The sequence below is a fragment of the Oryx dammah genome, unplaced genomic scaffold (assembly GCF_014754425.2).
Source record: "Oryx dammah isolate SB20612 unplaced genomic scaffold, SCBI_Odam_1.1 HiC_scaffold_6, whole genome shotgun sequence".
NCBI classification, from domain to species: domain Eukaryota; kingdom Metazoa; phylum Chordata; class Mammalia; order Artiodactyla; family Bovidae; genus Oryx; species Oryx dammah.
This window is the reverse complement of record NW_024070190.1, coordinates 14,971,112-14,985,290: the sequence shown is the minus strand read 5'-3', so window position 1 is coordinate 14,985,290 and position 14,179 is coordinate 14,971,112. Positions and strand designations below refer to the sequence as shown.

The 14,179-nt window shown below is 43.3% G+C and overlaps 1 pseudogene; it reads right to left on the bottom strand.

Annotated features, from left to right (window-relative positions):
• Positions 1-11,282: 11,282 nt before the first annotated feature.
• LOC120865487 lies at positions 11,283-12,239 on the bottom strand (annotated as a pseudogene).
• Positions 12,240-14,179: the final 1,940 nt, after the last annotated feature.

Genomic DNA, 14,179 nt, shown 5'->3' with positions numbered 1-14,179 from the left:
GAATGATATATTAAAGAATAAACAGGATCACACCACTTGCTTAAAATGTTTAGTGGCATCCTCTTTAATTTAGTATTGAGTCCCCAGTCCCACCAGATAGCTGCCAACTGCCCCTTACACACACCTCCCATTACACCCCTAGTCACCCTCCATTTTGCTCACAAGATCTAGCCTCACAATCCTTTCACAGGCTGAAAAGTTATCCCTTGTCTGCCTCATCTCTTTTCCATCATTTTCACCCTGCCTGCCATGTCTTTTGTCCACATCTTTGCCTGGCCCATCCCCAACTCCTCCTTCAGTCACCAACGCAATGATCATTTCCTCAGAAAGGCTTTCTCTGCCCCTCATTCTGATCTATTAAAAATCCCTTTCAGGCTGCTCCTTCTTTCTGTTACATTATTTATCATTAATTTTAATTATGTTTATTTCCATTATTAGTCATTTGCTTTATAACAAACCCACAGCTAGCATCACTTTCAATGATGAAAAGCTGAAAGCATTTCCTCTAAAATCAAGAACAAGACAAGTATGTTCACTCTACTTCTATTTAACATAGTATTAGAAGTCCTAGTCTCAACAATCAGGTAAGAAAAAGAAATAAAAAGCATCCAAATTGGAAAGGAAAAGGCAAATGGTCATTGTTCACAGGTGGCATAATAGTACATTTAAAAAACTAAAATCTTCAGAAAAAAACTATTAGAAATAATTCATTCATTCATTCATAGAATTGCAGGTTACAAAATTAATATGCAGGAATCTCTTGCTTTTCTATACATTAATAATAAAACACTGGAAAAAAGGCAAGAAAACAATTGTTCACATGAGAGGGGATGTGAATAAACCTATGGTTAATTCAAGCTGCAGTTGGGTAGAAACCAACACAGCCGTGTCAAGCAATTATCCTTCAACTAAACGTGTCAATTTTTAAAAATTAAAAAATTTAAGTAAAAAGTAAAAGACATTAAAAAAATAATAAGTAAATAAAATTGCATCAAAAAGAATAAAATATCTAAAAATAAACTGGCCAAGAAGGTGAAAGACCTATACCCTGAAAACTATGAGACACTAATGAAGGAAACTGAAGGTGATACAAAGAAATGGGAAAATATCTCAAGTTCATTGATTGGAAGAATAAATATTATTAAAATGCCCACACTACCCAAAGCAATCTACAGATTTAATTCAATCTTTATCAAAATACCCATGACATTTTTCATAGAACTAGAACAAATAATCCTAAAATTTATATGGAACCATGAAAGACCTCGAATAATCAAAGTAATCTTGAGAAAAATGAACAAAACTGTAGGTACCACACTCCTTGACTTCAGACTTTACTACATAGCTATAGGAACCAAAACAATATGGTATTAGCATAGAAACAAACACATAGATCAATGGGGCAGAATACAAAGCCCAGAAATAAACCTATCCACATTATGGTCATAACATATTTTTCTTATTCAAATAAAAAGAAATATGTACTTTTTAACTCAGCAAAAAAAAATATGTTTCCACTGAAAATACCTAAAGCAGTGAAAACCAAGTAGTAATAATCACTCCAAGCATGAAGATCTTAGTGTTCAGGTCCCTGCAGAAATGTTTGAGATGATTCTAGACTGTCATATGAGAAAGCAAAGAAGTTAACCAAGTGAAGTGAAGTTGCTCAGTCGTGTCTGACTCTTTGCGACCCCATGGACTGTAGCCTACCAGGCTTCTCAGTCCACGGGATGTTCCAGGCAAGAGTACTGGAGTGGGTTGCTATTTCCTTCTCCAGGGGATCTTCCCGACCCAGGGATTGAACACAGGTCTCCCACATTGCAGGCAGACGCTTTACCCTCTGAGCCACCAGGGAAGCCCAAAGAAAGCAAAGAAGTTAACCAAGACTACCAAAAAAAGAAAAAAAGTCAAAGGACCCAGCAGCCAATTTGAAAGAATTGCCAAGGATGGGACAATTTAAACATCAAAAAGTACAATGCCTGCAGTGAATTGAACTATATCAAAGACTTTAAAATTTGTGAGTCAATAATGATTTAAAAAAAAAAAAAAGGCCACAATGTTCACATTGGAGATTGCTAGAAAACCAAAGAATTTTCTGGAAAACTAGTAAATAACTGGAAAGAATCAATCATTTATTTGGACATTCCTGGATAAACTATCTTTTAGGAAATCCAACTGATGATCAAAAGTTCTTATTTATAAAATAATTACAGCTGATAAATGCAGAGAGAATTACTGTTACAGAGAATCCCCACTTTGCAACCCTAATAAAATAATGAGCCTGGAAAGTCATCAATAGCTGCCAAATCCATTGGGTGGAAGGTTGATGAGAAACTTCTTACTGGATGGATCAGGCTGATATTGCCTGAACTCACTGATGAATCTTCACATCCTGAAAGGGGAAAATAAAGGTGCCAGCTTTCCAGTGCTCCTGATGAAATGCAATAGGAAAGACACAAACTGGGAAATAGTTTTAGGAAAAATCCAAGTCTGATAAGCCTCTAGATCTAATCCTAATTTAAACAAGCCAAGACAAAGGAGCAGCACCGCAGAGTAAAGCAACCAATGCGGGATATGGGGAGCCCTGCAGGACCAGCGGCCAAGCTCTCCAGCAGAGAGATGGCAAAGGGGGAAGGGGATGGAGCTGTTGGCTGGGAGAGAAGTACTTATATAGATGTGTGTGGGTATATAGCATGCACTTTAATTCAGCTTTTAACTGAAAAAGAACCAGGAAATTTAACCATAGACTGGCTACCAGATGACATTAGGGGATTATTTTCCTATTTTTAGTGTGATAAAGGTAAAATTCAGCTCAGTTCAGTTCAGTTCAGTCGCTCAGTCGTGTCCGACTCTTTGCAACCCCATGAATTGCAGCACGCCAGGCCTCCCTGTCCATCACCATCTCCCAGAGTTCACTCAGACTCACGTCCATCGAGTCAGTGATGCCATCCAGCCATCTCATCCTCGGTCGTCCCCTTCTCCTCTTGCCCCCAATCCCTCCCAGCATCAGAGTCTTTTCCAATGAGTCAACTCTTTGCATGAGGTGGCCAAAGGACTGGAGTTTCAGCTTTAGCATCATTCCTTCCAAAGAAATCCCAGGGCTGATCTCCTTCAGAATGGACTGGTTGGATCTCCTTGCAGTCCAAGGGACTCTCAAGAGTCTTCTCCAACACTACAGTTCAAAAGCATCAATTCTTCGACACTCAGCCTTCTTCACAGTCCAACTCTCACATCCATACATGACCACAGGAAAAACCATAGCCTTGACTAGACAGACCTCTGTCAGCAAAGTAAGCATGCTTTTAATAATGACCCATTTCTCTTAGAAATATACAGTGAAGCATTTATTAATGAAATAATGTATATCTGGGTTTTCTTTTAAATGATTCATTGGGAGAGGACAGTTAAAGCAAGGATGGGATGGATGGGGTATAAGTGGAACAAGAAAAAAATTATAGCTTAGTGCTTAACCTTAGTTTCTCTAATCTGAATAGCTACTCTTTACAGATACAAATAAATTGGTTCTTAATTCTATCAGAGAATACAACTTACAAATGATTTTGTGACAATAATTTTAGTTATAAATCTAAGACTATTTAAGATATTTCCTAAATATTGTTCATGAGACCCTCACCCTAAGCACAATGGATTGCCAAAAATAATAGCCATCTCCAACCTTAAGTCTCTCACTGGGGAAACAACTCAACTGTAGCCTCAATCACTAAGTTGCCCCTTCTCCCCATCCTGGACCAGGAGCTTCAGTTTGCACAGGCTTGGTCATATAGAAGCCCAATCACCTGACCACCTAGCTCCAGGCTGTAGAGCCTTCTCTTCTTCTGCCAAGACCCAAGGTCTCAAAACAATGTTTTCTCTTCATTTCCTTAGTATCTCGTGGTCTTTACCTATCAACTTATATTGGAGAGTCCACATTGACACCTTCCCCTGCTTCTTTCTGCTAAACCTCCTCCCCTTTGCTTTTAGAACTTTCGGCCATGTGCTTCTCCTGAAAGCCTCCTGTTGTGATAAAATGGTTGAGACAGTCTCTCTGTCTCATCAGTGCAGGGGAAACTGTGGACTCTTCCCTCTCACTTCCAACAGTGAATGTGCCGTTACCTTTAACCCTTAGCCAAGCTGAAATCATTTCAAGAAGAGACAATGGGCCTCTGAGATTCGATATATGTAACAAGGCCACAGAGGCACCAGGCATCTCTGTTCAGCCCAGAGAGTCTGTGGGTGTTTAAAGGCAGTGGGCAATCAGAGGCTGACACCACTGGCCAGCATCTGTCTTGTTCACGGTGACCTGTCAGCCTGCTGAGGAACACAGATGGTGTCATAGAGCACGCCTGAGTTTTGGAATCAGACAGATGTTGGTTTGAGATGTAAATCAGCCCCTCCTAAATATTTTCATCTGGACACTAACTATTGCCTTCTGGGCCTCTGGCTCCTCCTTTGCTCTAGGAGTTCAGTAACCCTGCACCACTTAATTACTGTGAAGCCTCATACGCCAGCCCTGAGCACATGCTCACACGTGGGAGCCCTGATGCGGTTCTTTGTGAACTCTAAAAGGGTTACTCTGGCAGCTAAAGTTGATTTTTCTGGAACATCATGTCCATTCTCAAAGCAAATAGTTTATTCATCGTCTCATCTCGTTCCAGAAGCCTTCATTTATCTTTTGGGGTTTCTGGCATAGTTCTCCAGCCCTGGAAGTCTTTGGCCCCAGACCCCTTCCAAGTTCAGGCTCTTGCATCCAGCAGATCACAGGGCAGCAGCGTCCCAGTCACTTATCTGGATAAGGCGCCGTGGGAGGGAAAACCCTGGCGAGGACGATCGCATCTGTCACACTGGTTCAGAATGAGGGAGGACAGATAGGAGGTTCTGCAGTTCTCTGCTCATCAGAAAATGATGGATGATTTCCTGCCAAGGCCAAACAAGTTGCTGATTAATGACCCAGTAATGGCACCCACTACCCGCTGTCTGCCTCATTTGTCTCCCTGTGTGGACAGATTAAGGGCTATAAATACAGTCCGGTACTCTTGCTCATTGCATGGGTTTCTCATTCTCTGTTGCTTTAAGGCTGGTATCTTGGAGTTGGTGCCAGTGGTGAAGGGCTGAGTGTGCTTCACAGGAGTTCCCAGGGAGTCTGAGACAGAGGAGGAAGGAGGTAGACAAGGAAAGTACAAGGTCCTTAACATTCCTTATTCCATTAAATCCTCAGGAGGGAGATGAGGTGGGAAGAATTACTCCCATTTGTAGATGCTCAGAGCGAGTAAATAATGCATTCAAGACCACATAGCTAGGAAATGGTTCGTCTGAAATCTCAACCCAGTCAGTCTGATTTTAAAACTGTTATTTCTAATCACTGTACCACATTTTCCCAAACAAAGCCAGTGTCTTCTGAATCCCAACATTATATTGTTTGGAGATTCAGACATATATGAGACAATTATGGATATATGCATGCGTGCTTAGTCACTTCAGTCGTGTCTGACTCTGTGTGACTGTAGCCGACTCCTCTGTCCATGGAATTCTCCAGGCCAGAAGGCTGGAGTGGGTTGCCAGTCCCTCTTCCAGAGGATCTTCCCAACCCTGGGATTGAACCTAAGTCTCCTGCAATCCGTACAATGCAAGCAGATTCTTTACCACTGAGCCACCAGGGAAGCCTTTATGGGTATATACTAAGAATACAATTCAGGATTTCAAAGAAAGGAGAGATAAGAGCTGGGACGAACACAAAGACAGCCTTTCAAGTTATGTGGTAAGTTCATAGGTGTTCATTTTTATACTGGGCTTCTTTATTGACATATGTTATATAAAATATATATCAAATAATATACAGAAGGAAAAAGTCTAATGTCTTTTTCAAAACCTAAGTAGATATTCTCATGGGTAACAGTTTTCATCAAAGATAAGGTAAAAATAAATCCATTAGTCAGAATTAATGCACAGAATATTATACTAAGTTCTATCAGAGATTAGAAATAACAATCAATACAGGCATACATCAGAGATTTTTCAGGTTCCATTCCAGACCACAGAATAAAGCAAATATCACAATAAAGTCACACAAACTTTTTGGTTTCTCAGTGCATATAAAAGTTACGTTTACCCTATACTGTAGTCTATTAAGTAGACAATAACATGCCTAAAACTGTACATACCTTAATTTAAGACAGTTTATTGCTTAAAAAAAAATGCTGACCATCTGAACCTTCAGCAAGTTGTAATCTTTTTGCTGGTGGAGGGTCTTGCCTAGATGTTGATAGATGCTGACTCATCAGGGTGGTGGTTGCTGAAGGTTAGAGTGACTTTCAAAATTTATTAGAATAAGACAAAAATGAAATTTCCACATTAATTGACTCTTCCTTTCATGAACAGTTTCTCTGTGGCATGCAATGGTTTGGCAGCATTTACCCACAGTAGAAATTCTTTCCAAGCTGGAGTCAGTCCTCTCAAACTCTGCTATTGTTTTACCAAGTTTATGTAATATTCTAAATCTTTTGTTATCATTTCAAGTCTTCACAGCCTCTTCACCGGGAGTACATTCCATCTCAGGAAGCCTTTCTCTACTCATCCACAGGAGCGACTCCTCATTCGTCATAGTCGTCCCATGAGATCGCACTATTTCCATCACAGCTTCAGGTTCCACCGCTAACTCTAGTTCTCTCGCTGTCTCCACCATGTCGGTAGCTACTTCCTCCCCTGAAGTCTTGAACCCCCAGTGGTCATTCATGAAGGTTGGAATCAACTTCTTTCAAACTCTTGTTCATGTTGACATTTTTGACCTCTTCCCATAAATCACAAATTTTTTTCTGCACCGCGGCATGGGGAATCTTAGTTCCCTGACTGGGGATAGAACTCGGGACCCCCTGCATTGCGAGCACAGCGTCTTAACCAGCGGAGCACCAGGGAAGTCCACGATGTCCTTAAAGACATGCGCTCTGATGTGACTTCTTTCTTTAAACCTCATGAGCCAGCCTCTGCTAGCTTCAGACTTCTTCAGCTTATTCACCTCTCTTAGCCTTCACAGAATTAAAGAGAATTATGACTCATGGAGATGAAAAAGAAAGTGACTAAGAAAACCAAAGCATCCATCAACTACAATGAAGCCCCTTTGTGAGTGTGCAGGACAGTAGACAAGTGGCTTAGGTAGAAAGGTAGGCTGGAACCACGCTCCCCTTCTGCGCCCCGGTGCGGTGGCCTCCCCAGGTTCCCTGAGGGGTTAGCCAGGGTGTGGTCAGCAAGGCTGGTGCTGTAGGAGCACAAGGCCAGCAGGGGACTGGGCAGGCTCTGTGCATCCTCCCTCCCTCCCACTGATTCCTCAAGAAAGCACACATGTGTAGAAAAGAGAGAGGCCCTTGCTCCGAATTAAGCTTTCACTTAAGGCAATGTTGTGGCTGGTTTGATCTTCTATCCAGAACACTAAAACTCTTTCCAGATCAGTAATAAGGCTGCTTCACTTTCTTATCATTCACATGTTCATTGGAGTTCATTTCCTTCAAGAACTTTTCCTTTGCATTTACAACTTGGCTGACTGTCACAGGAGGCCTAGTTTTGGGTCTGTCTTGGCTTTGGACATGCCTTCCTCACTAAGCTTAATCATTTCTAGCTTTTGATTTAAAATGAGAGACATACAACTCTTCCTTTCACTCAAACACATAGAGGCTATTGCAGTGTTGTTAACTGGCCTAAATTCAAGGTTCATGTGTCTCGGGGAATAGGAAGGCCAGAGGCGAGGAAGAGAGACAGGGAGACATCTGTCAGTAGAGCAGTCAGAACACACACAACATTTATCAATTAAGTTTACTGTCTTACATGAGCATGGTCCGTGGAGCTCCAAAGCAATTGCAATGGTAACATCAAAGATCACTGATCACCAAAAAAATATGATAATAATGAAAACATCTGAAATATTGCAAGAATTACCAAAACGTGACACAGAGACACAAAGTGAGAACATGCTGTCCAAATCTGCTCAAGACAGGGTTGCCACAAAATTTCAATTTGTTTAAAAAAAAAAAATCTGCAAGGCCTGATAAAGTGAAGTGTAATAAAAGAGGTATGCCTGTCTAAAATTCCTGTTTGCATGATACAAAATAATAAGGAGGCCAGGCTAAGGCATATGGAAATGACTTACCATTCTAGAGGCTTCATTAGAATCATCTGCCTATGGTCTGTTTTACAAGGATCTTCTCTAGTCCAGGGAGAGGATGCTCAGAAGACCGGAGTCCCCGCCCCACTGCCGGGGCTGCGCTTCTCAGGCCTGCCTGTAGCTCAGGGCCTGGCCGCCGCCAGCCTTCTCGGTGCCACTGCCTGCCCACCTGAAAGCTCCACCTGAAAGCCACTCTGGTCACCCAGGCGTCAACAGCCGCGGGACTGGAGGAGAACACTCTGGTGGGGAGGAGTCTTACTCCTTCTGCTTCTGAACTCCTTTCACAAAGGAAAGGTAAGCGCCCTCAGGATAGACCCTTTCCAAAGGAAAATGACCGCCAACACTGTTCACAGGCACAGGGGGCACTTCTCTTTTGCAAATAGAAATGTGGCCTAAGTCCCACTCGAGTGGCCCTGCAGGAAAGGTAAGTCCTTGAAGGCAGGCCCTGCTCACAGAGCCCAGCCTGGAACAGGGCTCACAGGACAGGCAAAGATAACATCAAGGAAGTGGGGTCTGCCTGAACCACTTCTGCGTCTTCTGTCTCGAGGATTCCAGGGCCCACTCTCCAAGCTCTGGGTCCTATAGACCATGCCCACCTTCTGGATTTCTACCGCACCCTTCCCTATCCTCTACCACCAGTGTCTCTCACACCAGACCATTTCTTTCTCTAATAGAATAAGCACTGTCTCAGGAGTTAGATGGGAAAGTGTTCACAGCTAATAAGTGACGGGTGGCAATGGACGCCCAGGACTGGGCATCCACTGGTAAAGAAAACAAACCTGTAGGCACATTTTAATTGAGCAAACTTTCATTGATATGTACATTGTTGTACAGAAACCCATTTCGACTGGTTTAAATCCAACACCATGAAGGGCGAAATTATGGCACCAAATGTTCTCTCTTCAATTATACTAAGATGAATTTATATCCCTATGTAATCTACAGTTATCATCTTTCCAGGCTTTGCTGCAGTGTGTATCAGTATGTACAGTTTTCGAACATTAGATATAATTCTTAAATCTATAAGAAGAAAAAAACAGACTTTGAGCCAACAAATGTTATCATATCCACTAGATACTGTATAAGAACAAAATCTACTATGAACACTGATCCTTAAAACCAGGACAGCAAAACATTAGGAGCTGTGCTAATTACAGAGTCGAGCTGATCACATTGATTGAAAGCCTCTCAAATGAAGGTTTCAATCAACAATAAGCTCTAAGTCAAAACAGTATTCCAACCACTTGATTTCAAGCAAAGTAGATTTCATGTTTAGAGACACCAATGGAATGTGGTTCATTTATAAATGCAGAAGAAACCAAACATCACTGCATCAACACAAAAATAAAAATAAAACATTTTGAGGACAAGAAGAAATACAAAATTTAGTCAACTTTGCTGTTCTCTTGGCTGCTTAAATCCCACAGCTGCTGCTAAGTCACTTCAGTCGTGTCTGACTCTGTGTGACCCCATAGACGGCAGCCCACCAGGCTCCCCCGTCCCTGGGATTTTCCAGGCAAGAGTACTGGAGTGGTTGCCATTGCCTTCTCTAACAGTATTTGCAAATATAGCTAAAAGATACTAACTCTTGAGAGCCTATGTTTTCAGGCATTTCCATCAACTCTACTGGAACACTGTACATTATGTTTTATGAGTAGCGTTCTGCCTTCCTGTGCCGTCATTCACTCGATCCTGTGAAGCCAGTGAAGGGAACACACCAGGAGGGGGACAGATGGATTTAGACGTTATCACACGCGTCACAAAGCCATAGGGTTTCAAGTCACGAGATGAAAAAGACACTGACTCTGCTTTAAAACAAGGTTTACAGGAGATTATCACTGCAATTTCATGGAGATGGCTGCTAATGTAAAAGTCAAAGTGAGTGACCCGAGCCAGCTTGGTGTACGCAGTCCAGCACAACCTTCACACTCAGTCTCCCTGATAGTAAACTCAGGGATATTTACCCATTAGTAAGGGCCTAGTCCAGGGAAAGGAACTGAACTGAACTGAATCTCATTTACTGGAAACACAAGATGTCATATGATTTCTATACAGTCACGTCTGTTCACCCGCATCTCAATCTCTAACACTCTACGGGCCATCCTTGATAGCGAACAAAATAAGCTTATTTTGTCACTATCTTTCAAAAGAGCCCATGCCAATTCAAAGGAAGCCAAATTCTCTAAACCGTAAATGAATATTAAGTCCAAGATCTAGCCCAGCTTCCCCTATGGGGGATAAGATTAGTATAAACCCACAGTGTAACAGTGTATTGCTTTATTTGAGGTGGGGAGGGGAGACACACAGGTAAGAAAAAAAATCAATTAAAGGACTAGGAATGCAGGGCGCAAGAATGTTAAAGTAGTAATAAAAAAATGAACAACTGCAATCATTTTCTTACGAGAACTTGATTCGTGGAAGGAAAGCTAATTGCTATAGCAAATATATATATATATATGAAGTAGAAATTGGTTTCAATACTGTTAGTAAAGAATATATTCTAGGAAGTAGCAGTAAGCAGAATGTAAAATTCTGACAGCAATTGAATAGGCCAGCCCCAGACGGTTAGGTTGAGGCCCACACCTAATGACAACAAAAGCTTGGTCTATGGGGATTCGGATGGTTCCTGGAGAAATATTACACTGTGCTGAAACCAAACGGAATTGCTTTCATTCTGTTATAAAGTTCCATAAAGTGCTGTTTCTACAAGCACTTCAGTTAGCAGCAGGAGTGGTTAGGAAATCTAAACACACAGAGAGCATTCATGCTAGATATCCAACTCCCCAGTATAAAAATACAGACAGTCTAACATGATTAGACTGTCATCACATCCAGGGCTTTCTGCATCTCGAGGTGGTGGTTATGGAAAGTGTGGACCTCAGTACCAATATTGGAGAAGGCAATGGCACCCCACTCCAGTACTCTTGCCTGGGAAATCCCACGGATGGAGGACCCTGGTAGGCTGCAGTCCATGAGGTTGCTAAGAGTCGGACACGACTGAGCGACTTCACTTTCACTTTTCACTTTCACGCGTTGGAGAAGGAAATGGCAATATATAGAAAGGAGCCATCATTTCCTTCTATATGTGTTTTGTATTTTTCTTCGTTTTTCTAAATCAGTTCTTCTGTTACTATTATTTCTTGGCCAAATTGGGAAAAATAAAATTGTAATCACTAAATATAGAACTCCTCTGTCAATCAAGGCATTTAAAACTTCAATCTTTTGGGGCAAGGAAAGCAGTGTGGGACATTTAAAAATCTGATTTACAAACAAGGTGGTCAATAATTTTCCTGTCTTAAAAACTCACAACTTTCCTAAACGGGTCATTATAAGGGTTCTAGCTAAAGTTTGTTTCAAAGCTACTATGAGAAAATTCTGGTTATGGGAATGGCGTGAGCAGTCCAATAAGTTGCCTCTGACTTCATGCCACTCACTGAATCCCCACAAGGACTGAACAGGGTGATATCAGTGACAGAGCCTAGCACAAACTGCTTTCATGAATGATATCTTTGCAGTAGCACCATCTTTTGTGTAAAATTGGTCCATAACTTCTGGGTCAAGCTCACTCATCAGTATTTCCTGGATTTGATCCAGCTGACTGATTACCCAAGTCTCTGGGAAATCCAGAGTATACCAGTATGAACTCTCAGAATTCATCCGTCCTATACAATACACTGCTGCATTTTGGAAAATTACATTAAGAAACTATTTCTTCCTGTAAATTCCAGTGTGGGTTCCCTTGATGAGGTGGCGTCATTAAATTCTTCAGAAAATAAAAGAAATTTGAACTGAGTCAAAATCACCATAATTCTGAGCAAGGTGCAACAGGGAAACCAGTGCTTTCAGCAGAAGGTGGTACCACACATCTTTGTCTCTTGGAGACAAACATGCTATTCTCACTGAATATGTAAGTTTCAGTTTTTGCCACACTCATGACTAACCATTAAACATCTTTCAAAAATATATCCCACTGGAATCATGGGGTGATTTGAAGATTCATCAGATCCTTGGTTTGTGACAGGTTGCCGCTGGGAGAACCAAAAGTCCAGCAGCTTCTTGGATCCTATTTTAAAAAATGTGCAACTTCCATCACCATAAGACTAGCAAACAACCAATAGTCACAGAAAATCAACTAAATCCTTTCTCTCCTTGCTGTGAGTGCCACCAATTACTTCAACTGTGTTACCAAAATTCAGTCTCCTCTATTGCTTTAATTTTATATTGACTCTTTTTTAAGAAAAGAATAAAACTTACCTGGAATTTCTTTTTCTCTTTTGAGGGCAGAGAGAGACGAAAGATCACCAGTTTGTTGGAAACAGAGGCAGACCCAGTTCCATGTCTCAGCGTCCCCTGTTTGCCGTCTGAGGGGGCAGAGCTGGCAGCTGGCAAGTGACCCGCATGTGATGGGGGTGGGTTGGGTGCCGCCCTTAATGACGACCGTGAGTGCCAGACACTTATCGCGAGACACCAGGCGCAGCAGCCAACAGCCAGGCTCGCCGTGGTTCCCCCGCAGAGTGTGGTGAGAGGTGGACTGCAGCTTCTCGCAGGGCCCTTCAGGCCCTGGGGCATGGGGCCGCCAGAGGCCCTGGGGCCCGAGTCAGGCCGAGGGCTGGGTCCTGCAGAGCTGAACACAGAGCTGGCTGTGTCTGGCCACAGCCGCCCACGGGCCAGGCCCAGGACTTGAAGCTGCGGTGAGCATCCCCCACCAGCCCAACTTCTGTGACCTAACGGCAAGGGCAGGCTCCATGGGCTCCATCCGTGAAGGTCTCAGCAACTGGACTACATGCACACTGCCGTTAAAAGAACAGCCTCAACCAGTGTTCTCTCTGCTCAAGTTTCAAACGTTGGTCTAGCTCAGGTCAGCGGGCTCCCCCGGAGGTGACCAGAGGGCAGGGCTAAGCTGCCAGGACACTGCACGTCATTCCATCAGGTCCCCTCCGTGGCTGGGGCCGTTCTCCAAAAAGGGCAATTGTTGTGAGCGAGGAAGTCACCTGATCAGTATTTGCTACAACATGCGCTTCTGTTGGTCTATACAAGTGATTCTCTCCAGGCGAAATGGAAAACCTAAGGGCCGGCTGGGTCCTGGGTGCCTGGCTCCCTCAGTTATGATGGCTGGGTAGGGTCTGTGGGATCTCACCCTGCAGGCACCCCCGTCTAAGATCTGACTCTTTGGCCGGGCTTAGCACGGGTGGGAGGACCCAGACTGGGTGCTGGACCAATGCTCCCAGGCAGGCTAAGTTTCCTGCTGGGCACCTCCCTCCCTTAGCCAAGGCCTGGACCTCAGAGGGTGCAAGTCAAGCCCTGGGACTTGTCGCTTCTTAGCAGAACTGAGAACAACATTTGTTTCGGTGAGGCTCACAGGAACACCATGACCTGGCCTCAGAAGCAGAGGGCCTGACACCAAGGAGTCTGCAACAGCTAGCCGCATTCTTCCTCGCGCCTCTGATGAAGCTGCACGAGCCACCCATTTCCTTGCGTGGCCCTGCAATAAAATTTTCTCTGCTCCAAACTCTGACATTTTGGTATTATTTGGTCTTTCTGGGTGTTGGGCACACAGACTTGAGTTCAATAACACATCTAAGGTCACACAAAGATTTTGCACTGGACCTCATTCCCAGTTCAGCCTCCCTCACCACCAGAGCATAAAGCAGTCCTATTCCTAAACACACTGCTGCTGCTAAGTCACCTCAGTCGTGTCCGACTCTGTGCGACCCCAGAGACAGCAGCCCACCAGGCTCCCCCGTCCCTGGGATTCTCCAGGCAAGAACACTGGAGTGGGCTGCCATTTCCTTCTCCAATGCATGAAAGGGAAAAGTGAAAGTGAAGTCGCTCAGTCGTGTCTGACTCCTAGCGACCCCATGGACTGCAGCCCACCAGGGTCCTCCGTCCATGGGATTTTCCAGGCAAGAGGACTAGAGTGGGCTGCCATTGCCTTCTCCATTCCTAAACACAATACCCTTTCAAATACCAACATTATACAACTGAACATGACCTGGTGAAACCTTGTTATACCTTGTTCAAACTCGCCCA